General features: G+C 36.8%; 1 pseudogene; it reads right to left on the bottom strand.

Moving 5' to 3' along the window:
* Positions 1-239: 239 nt before the first annotated feature.
* Positions 240-6053, bottom strand: LOC105498728 (ankyrin repeat domain-containing protein 36B pseudogene; annotated as a pseudogene).
* Between the last annotated feature and the right edge of the window lie 3271 nt (positions 6054-9324).

Genomic DNA, 9324 nt, shown 5'->3' on the forward strand with positions numbered 1-9324 from the left:
GTTTCTATATATTAGAAGTAAACAATTAGGAATTGGAATTTTAAAAATAATACTATTTTCTGGCCGGGCACGGTGGCTCAAGCCTGTAATCCAGCACTTTGGGAGGCCGAGACGGGCGGATCATGAGGTCAGGAGATCGAGACCATCCTGGCTAATATGGTGAAACCCCATCTCTACTAAAAAATACAAAAAACTAGCCAGGCGAGGTGACGGGCGCCTGTAGTCCCAGCTACTCGGGAGGCTGAGGCAGGAAAATGACGTAAACCCAGGAGGCGGAGCTTGCAGTGAGCCGAGATCTGGCCACTGCACCACAGCCTGGGCGACAGAGCAAGACTCCGTCTCAAAAAAAATAAATAAATAATACTATTTTCAATATCATTAAAATATAAAATTATTGGGAATAAACCTGACAAACTATGTGGAATATCTGTACACTGATAACTAAAAAGCACTGCTAAGAAAAATTAAAGAAGACCTAAGTAAATATCTTGTTCATAGGTTGAAAGACTCAACATTGTTATGATGTTAATTCTTTTCCATATTCATCTATAGATATGAAGCAATTTCCATCCCAAGCCAAGCAGGCTTTTGTTTTGTTTTGTTTTGTAGAAATTGAAAACTGGTTGTAAGATTCACATGGCATGCAGATGATCTAGAAGATTCACAATAACTTTCCTGTTGTGTAGCCTGGTTCCTAACAGGTTATGGACCTGTCTGTGGCCTGCAGGTTGGGGACCCCAGTTATAGAAGATCCAGATTTAAATTCAGAAGAAGCTTCATCTACTTCTGTAGTTTCATTTTCTTGCAACACCTGCTCCATCAAACTTGAACTTTGCAGGATTTTCTGAATCTGCTCAATTTGGTCATCTTACTTTTTAATTGTATTTCTTAACATGGAATTTTCTATGTCATGCTTTTGTACATGGCCTTGCGTCTCCTTGGTACGTCTTATAGTCGCTGTAAGTTGATCCTGTATTTCTTGAAATTGACTTCTCATCAGGCCTAATTTCTCCCTTGAATCCTGCATCTCACATTCCAAATGGATGCAGTGACGCAATGAAGCATCCAGCAAAGCTTTTGTTGTTGTTTGTTTAGGACATCATCCCGTTTTGTTGACGTTGTCTCACAACTACTCTTTCTGCTTTCTATCTTTCATATTGACATTGTTTGTCTTTCAAATGATTAAATTCATTGATCAACTTCTTATAGTCTTCTCCTAGCAAAAGATGGTGCTTTCTGCACTCAGTTTGAAGGTTTTGTACTCTAGCATCACATTTGGCTTGAATATCAATTATCGTTTTTTCTTGATTGTCAGCTTTGTTGTGAGCATCATTCAGTTACTGTTGAAGTAACATATTTTGTCTTTGTAGTTGACATAATTTTATTTGCTTTTCTATGCACTTTTCTACTTCCATTTTTGTACATTTTTTCAGTGTCCTTCATTTGACACTGTGTTTGGTTTAGTTCTCTTTGTACGTGTTCAAAAACCAAAGCCTTTTCTTTCAGAGCCTCTCTTGTGTAATGGAGCTCAGTTTTGAGGCCCCTGGACTTACTCTCAGCTTTAGAAAGTTGCTGAGAAAGAATCAGAATAGGAGAATTCAAATTTTCCTGTAAATGACACAATTTATCTACTGTGTAAGTATCTTTCTTTTACAGATGAGCTTAACTTGCTCAAGGCTACATTACAATTTTGTTATAAATGTAATACGAGACTGAGAGTTTTTCAGCAGATCTTCCCTAGAAACTTGCAACTTATAAAAGTGATCCTGGTAACCCACAAAGATTTATTCAGGTTTCAACAATATATACACTACAGATTCAATTATAGCCCATCCATTTTAATGAACGGAAAAAATTATTTAGCAGAAAACAAAGAGTATATTAAATGTTGTACTATATTAATTAGTAATGGGAAATAGGCTCCATCTCTTGTAACATAACTTGAGCCCATCATATCCACATTATGGTCATGTTGATATTTAGTCAGGCTGCCCTTCTCTGTCTCTAGAAGAATTCTCATATAATTGTACTTATTGAAACAGATAAGGGATATTGGGTATTTAAGAGTTTGTCACCTTGATTTTTCCAGAAGTCTTGCCTATAAAGCAAAGATAGTTGGTTTGGACACTTTCAGCTACAAAGAGATTGTTAGGTTCTTAATTTTCATGGTAAATGAAGTGAGCTTATTTCGTCTCTGTAGCCTTCCACATACCTATATTCAGTCCTTGTTCTATGTTTGGAAAGAAGGAAGTATAAATTAAAAATGAAGAAAAGCAAATGATAACTTAAATGATACATGGGATATTTTATTGATTTACATCAGTATACACTGATGTATGCGTGTCTGCATGAATGCAGATGTAGATGTATGCGTGTCTGCATGAATGCGTGTAGAATTCAATGTGATCTAGTTGAAAATTTTATTTTGTTTTAGAGTTGTAGTTGGGGTGGAGCCTTCAAGGTACCAGAAGACAGCAATTCAACTATCCTATTAGAAACTACAGTCCTCATACACCTTTATTTACCAGTTTTGCTCATCTACAGTATCAGAGGTCTGTATCCTACTTTGTTTTCAGAATTTTCCAAATGCCTCTTACTACTCAGTGTGGCAATTTCAATATTGGCAAGCCCTGTACCAGTTACATAGGACAGAAGGATTTTATTTTCTGTTTATGCATCTATGTTCAGGACCCAATGAAAGAACAATTGTGTGGAATTGAGGAGGTCTAGGTTTTTGTCCCAAGTTGGCCAGAAAATAATTGTGGCCCCTTGGAAAAATCAGTTATTCTGGGGCCTCCTTACTTTTGTTTCCACAGAGTCTACTAGATGACCCCAAATAACATTTGTGTTGTCTGCAGTAATAGTTTAGATGTCCTTGGTATTCTAAGATAAATGAACACAATTATACATAAAGCTGTGCAGCATCTCTCACTATGTTTTTAGAGCTTCCTCCATTTTATAGATGATAAGCTGACAGAAATATAGCAGAAGTGAATAATTTGACCAGAGGCTCCATAGTAAATGGAACTAAAACACAAGTTTCTTTCCCTTCTTGAGCTCACATAGCCAACACATAGGTTGTTGAATATTTAACTGTGTTTTAAACGAGGCTATTATTATAGACTTTCCAACCAACAGCAGAAAGTATTGAAATTCCTGAAAGATCCCTAACTTTGTGAGATTTCCAGCTCTATATTCATGTCAAGCATGTTGTATAAGTATCAGATAATAACTTCTCAATGCTTCTCTGAACTAAAGTTCTGAACCTGTTGAGGTTTGCTCCTTACTAGCTTAAGTTTATCCCAGATAGCAAGGAGCAAACCAAGGAGAAAAGAGAAGTTTTCTATTCCAAAATAGAAAAGTGGTTAACTGGGTTTTGATGCCAAACAAGTATTTATATGCTTACCTATAACACATTAATTTATTGTACCTACTACTTGTGTTCTCTCTGGGAAATGCAAAGGTATTTGAGGCATAGGCTGTTGGTTTTTTTCTATTTTTCCGCAGACTGTAAGCTTCTCAGGTAGAACTATATTTCACTAGCATCTGTAACCAGAACCTAACACGATATCCATGAAACAGTCAATAAATATGCAACAGATAAGTTAACAGATAGAGACATGCCTTTATTTCCAAATGATCACATTATTAAGAAAGATCCAAGGCATAAGCAAAGAGAAAAATTGTATTTCCAGTCACAGAGTGGCAACTGATATATAAATGATAGAGATAAGAAGTGCTACAGCGATTTGAAAGAGACATAAAAGTTCTTACTGGATTTCCATAGGATAAACCATGTGAAAAAAAAGGGAGAGATGGATTTTGAGTTATTGGTGGGGGTTGGGGTAGTCACAAACCTAGTCTTGATTTAAAATCAAATTTGCAAAGTGATTATATTACAGGTAATGTAATGACATAACTCACTATACTGAGACTTGCAGAGTTTATGATGGTTGTCCAAGATACAAAAACAAGTAATTGTGGGCCAGAATTTTAACCAAGTCCTGATGATCTCAAAACCCCAAATCCTTCCTCTGTCATTAAGTTGCTTTTGACAGTAATTTTTGGTGGAATGGTAGAAACTGGCTATAGGATGTGGATGGAAAATAATAGCATTGAGGACTGGTGAAATATATATAGGTGGTGCTTTAGAATGAATGGCCCCTGTCCTGTTATCAATGAATGAGGAGAACTCATTAAAAGTTTCAACGAAAAGACTGACAAGAGTGACATTAGCAAAATGGCAGACTGGGAATCTCTAAGCTCTGAAAACACCAAAAACACCAAGGAAGAACCAGAAACTGGCTAAACTAACCTTATAGAAGCTCTGGAAAAAAGTCAAAGATTTACAGCAAATGAATGTTTGCTCAATCAGGAAAAAGCCACCTTCATATGGTAGGATATTTTATGGTGTTTTCACGTGCCTTTGCCCAAATTCCCATCTCCCTTCTTTGTTTCATGGTCTTGGCCTAGAAGAGGTAGCAGCCCAGTTACCAGTTCTCCCCCTCAAACTGGAGAGAGTGGAGAAGATTTTATTTGCAATATTCTAAACTGTCCAGGGGCTGCTCAAAGGCCTGGTTTCTATTTCTCATAACTCACATCTTAGGTGGTAAAAGTATCAGATTCCACTTTTGAAAGCTGCAGGGAGACTTCAGACCTGATGATGTCTATGACAAAAGATTATAGGTGGAGACATGGAATAGACCATCTAAGGCCCTGATGAGAATCTAGGGTAAGACTCTTTGGAAAATTAGGACATTTGAGAGAAGTCATGCATAAGAGTTGAGAAGGCCAATTTCAGACCCTCAAAAGATGAATACTCAGAAAATACCTTAAACTTCCACCTTTAGCTGATCCCTAGGCTCAGAGAAAATCCAGCTAATCAGTGAAGTACTATCCTAGACAGAGTCTTTCTTCAAAAACTGGAAGATGTGTCTGTTTTTCAGATGCCCAGTTTTCAACAATTACAACAAATTACAAGGCATGCAAAGAAACAAGAAAACATGACCTATTCAAGGGAACAAAATAAATTGTCAGAAACTACTGATGAGAAAGCCTACAAAAAAGAATGAAAAAAGTCAAAAAGGCTGAAGATACCTATGGCATCCCATTAAGAGGACCAATATGTGCATTATGAGAGTTCAAGAAGGCAAAGAGAGAGAACAAAGGGCAAAGGGATTAGTTGAAGAAATAATGTCTAAAAATCTCCAAATTTGATTAAAGGTATGAATCTACAAATCCAAGAAACTCAATAAACTCTATGCAAGCTAAACTCAAAGAAACCACACTGAAACACATCATTACCAAACTGTTGAAAAATAAAAACAAGGAAAAAGAAAGGAACATGAAAACAGCAATAAAGAAGTGATTTATCATGTGCCAATCATTAGCAGTAAGATTATCAACCAATTTATTAGGAAGAAACTTTGAAATCCAGAGTCAGTGGGCTAATATATTTAAAGTACTAAAAGAAAAACAAAACTGTAAACTGAGAATTCTATGTGCAGCAAAACTGTCCACCACAATGAGGGAAAAATTCAGACATTTTCAGACAAGCAATAGCTGAGGGGTTTATTCCCACTAGCTCTGCTTTACAAGAAATGATAATGGGAGACTTTCAGATTGAAATTGAAGGATGCTACACAGTAACTCAAAGCCAGGCTTTATCAAACTTTTCTAAAACTCAAAGAGCAGGAAATCACTTTCTACCTTTTCCTATGGGGCCAGTATTATCCTGATGCTGAAGCCAGACAAAAATGCTACAAAAAAATACAGATCAATAAGTCTTGTGAAAATTAACATAAAAAAGTTTAAAACTTCAACAAAATATGAACAAACTGAATTCAGCAGCATATGATTATACACCTGTGATCAAGTGGGATTTATCTCTGAAATGCAAGGATGTTTCAACATATGAAAATTCATCAAATACATCATATAATTTAGCAATTCCACTTCCAAGTATATATGCAAAAGAATTTATATCAGGGACTTGAACATATATTTGTAAACCAATGTTCATAGAAGCATTATTCACAATAGCTAAAAGCTGGAAACTGACCAACTGTCCCATTATGGAATAATGGATCAATAAAATGTGACATATACATGCATATCTTATTTTATTAAAATTTACATTATTGTGCTTCACAGATATTGCATTTTTTGCTAATTGAAGATTTGTGACGACCCTGCATCAAGTAAGTCTATTGGTACCATTTCTCCAATAGCATGTACTCACTTTGTTTCTCTATGTCACATTTTGATAATTGCTACAATATTTCAAACTTTTTCCTTACTATTTTATCTATTATGGTGATTAGTATCAGTAATCTTTGATATTGCTATTATATTTAATACTTTTATAGGTCTGCCATAACAAAACTCAGTTGCCACTCTATATTTGGGGGAAATTGGTTCCAGTACCCCATGAATACCAAACTCCAGGGATGCTCAAGTCTCTTATATAAAGTTGCATAGCATTTATTAGTATAGAACCCAAAAATGCAAAAGCCACAATTATGTTTGCACCAACCTAGTAATTGCTATGGAGCATCACAAACTTCATCCATATAAAATAGCCAACTTAATTAATAAATGTTTTATGTGCTCTGACTGTTCCACGACCAGCAGTTCCCCTGTCTTTTCCCCTCTCCTTGGGTTTTCTTATTCCTTGAAACATAATAATATTGAAATTAGGCCAATCAATAGCCATACGGTGGCTATAAGTGTTCAAGTGAAAGAAAAAGTTTCAAGTCTCTCATTTAAATCAAAAGGATTATGCTTAGTAAGGAATGCATGCCAAAAGTTGAAATAGGCCAAAAGCTAGGCTTCTTGTACCAAACAGCCAAGTTGTGAATGCAAAAGAAAAATTCTTGAAAAAAGTATTACTGCAGTGATAAGAAAGTGAAATAGCCTTATTGCTGATATGGAGAAAGTATTAGTGGTTTGGATAGAAGATCAAACCAGCCATGACATTCCCTTAAGTCAAAGCCTAATCCAGTCCACATCCCTAAATGTCTTCAATTCTTTGAAGGCTGAGAGAGGTGAGGAAACTGCAGAAGAAAAGTTTGAATCTAACACAGGCTTGTTCATAGGTTTAAGGAAAGAAATCATCTTGTAACATAAAAGTACAAAGTGAAGCAGTAAGTACTGATGTAGAAACTGCAGCAAGTTATTCAAAATATCTAGCTAAAATAATTGATGAAGGTGGCTACACTAAACAGCAGACTTTCAATGTAGATGAAACAGACTTCTATTGGAAGATGTCATCTAGGACTTTCATAGCTAGAAGTCAATGCCTGGCTTCAAAGCTTCAAAGGACACAGTGATTCTCTTGTTAGGGGCTAATGCAATTGATGACTTTAAGTTGAAGCCAATGCTCATTTGCTATCCAAAAATCCTAAGGCCCTTAAGAATTATGTTAAATCTACTCCGTCTTCGCTCTATAGATGGAGCAACAAAGTCAGGACAACAGCACATCTGCTTACAGAATGGTTTACTGAATATTTTAAGCCTACTGAAGAGACCTACACTTCAGGAAAAGAAAGATTTCTTTCAAAATATTACTGTTCATTGACACTGCACCTAGTCATTCAAGAGTTCTTGAATGGAGATGTACAAGGAGATTAATATTGTTTTTATGCCTGCTAACACAACATCTACTCTGCAGCCCATGGATCAAGAAGTAATTTCAACTTTCAAATTTTATTATTTAAGAAATACTTTTTGTAAGGCTATAGCTGTCATAGTGATTCCCCTAATGGATCTGAGCAAAGTACATTGAAAACTTCCTGGAAAGGACTCCCCATTATAGATGGCACTACGAACATTTGTGATTTATGGAAGGAGGTGAAAAATCAAAAAGAACAGTAGTATGGATGTTCTTATGCTAACACATTGCCACAGTCACCCCAGCCTTCAATAACCACCACTAGGATCTGTCAGCAGCCATCAAAATCGAGGCAAGACTCTCTGCCAGCAAAGATTACAACTTGGCTGAACAAGGTGGCTCACGCCCGTAATCCCAACACTTTGGGAGGCCAAGGCAGGCAGATCACTTAAGGTCAGGAGTTTGAGACCAGACTGGCCAACATGGTGAAAACCTGTCTCTATTAAAAATACACAAAATTAGCCAGGCATGATGGGGCACACCTGTAATCCTAGCTACTCAGGAGGCTGAGGTGGGAGGATGGCTTGAACCCAGGAGGCAGAGGTTGCAGTAAGCCAAGATCCCAACATTGCACTCCAGCCTGGGTGACAGAGCAAGACTCTGTCACTTCAACTAGGTGGGAGGGAGGTGGCATCTAGGACCAATCTCTAGTTGACAGAGCTTAAGATTACAGCATCACAGATCTAAATAACCACAGCAGAGTCAAGAGTACTTTTTATCCAAGAATTGGAGAGGTTAGTAGAGTAAGAAGATTTCATTAAGAAGCTCTCATTTAGGTAGACTAGAAAAGAGAATAGAGATGCTTGGAGCTAGTTTAATTTTTTTATTTTTTGGAGAGACAGATTCTTGCTATTCAGGCCAGGTTGATGTTGAACTCCTGGCCTCAAGCAATCCTCTTGCCTGGGCCTCCCAAAGTTCTGGGATAACAGGCATGAGCCACCACACCTGGCCTATTTGTGTTTATTTTTATAGTGAACAAAAATATACCACACCAATTCTACTCTTTGCTCTTTAACAATTAAACTGGAGAAATACAAATTTATTATACTTTAACAATTCATAAACATTATTCAAAGCTTTTTATACATTTCTTGCATTTTGATAACCAGCATTTCTGGTTAGAGAGACTTTTGCCACAACTTTTTACTGGTGGAAAGTTGTTTGGAAAAACTTTCTTCCCACTAGTAAGATAGTGATCTATTAATATTACACAAATTTGATAACTTTATAAGCAGGAATTAAGAGAGCCTCCATGGTGATGATATTTCAGTCTAAATATCTCTGTTGTCAGCTATGATAACACAAAAATAACTGAAATCCCATTGACAATATCAACAATTTTATTGCTTATAAATTTAATTGACTTAGTCGTAGTCTTTGGAAGGTTGATTTTTTTTTTCTTGAGCTTTGTCAAGATGGCTGACTACAAACAGCCAGGAAGAGCCTCTCCCATCAGGAGAGACCAGACCATCAGGTAGACTGGTACACTCTGAGCAGATCTGAAAGTAGTTTCTGAATGACTTTTGGGCATTGAGAGTTGACAGAGGGAGGATGCAGGCTGCAGGCTAAAAGGAGAGGTTGCTGGGAAACCTGCATGGGGTTGCTAAGAACCAACACTCATACCTCACCCTTAGCAGCTCCTAGGGAAGGAG

The sequence above is a fragment of the Macaca nemestrina genome, chromosome 14, assembly GCF_043159975.1.
Source record: "Macaca nemestrina isolate mMacNem1 chromosome 14, mMacNem.hap1, whole genome shotgun sequence".
NCBI classification, from domain to species: domain Eukaryota; kingdom Metazoa; phylum Chordata; class Mammalia; order Primates; family Cercopithecidae; genus Macaca; species Macaca nemestrina.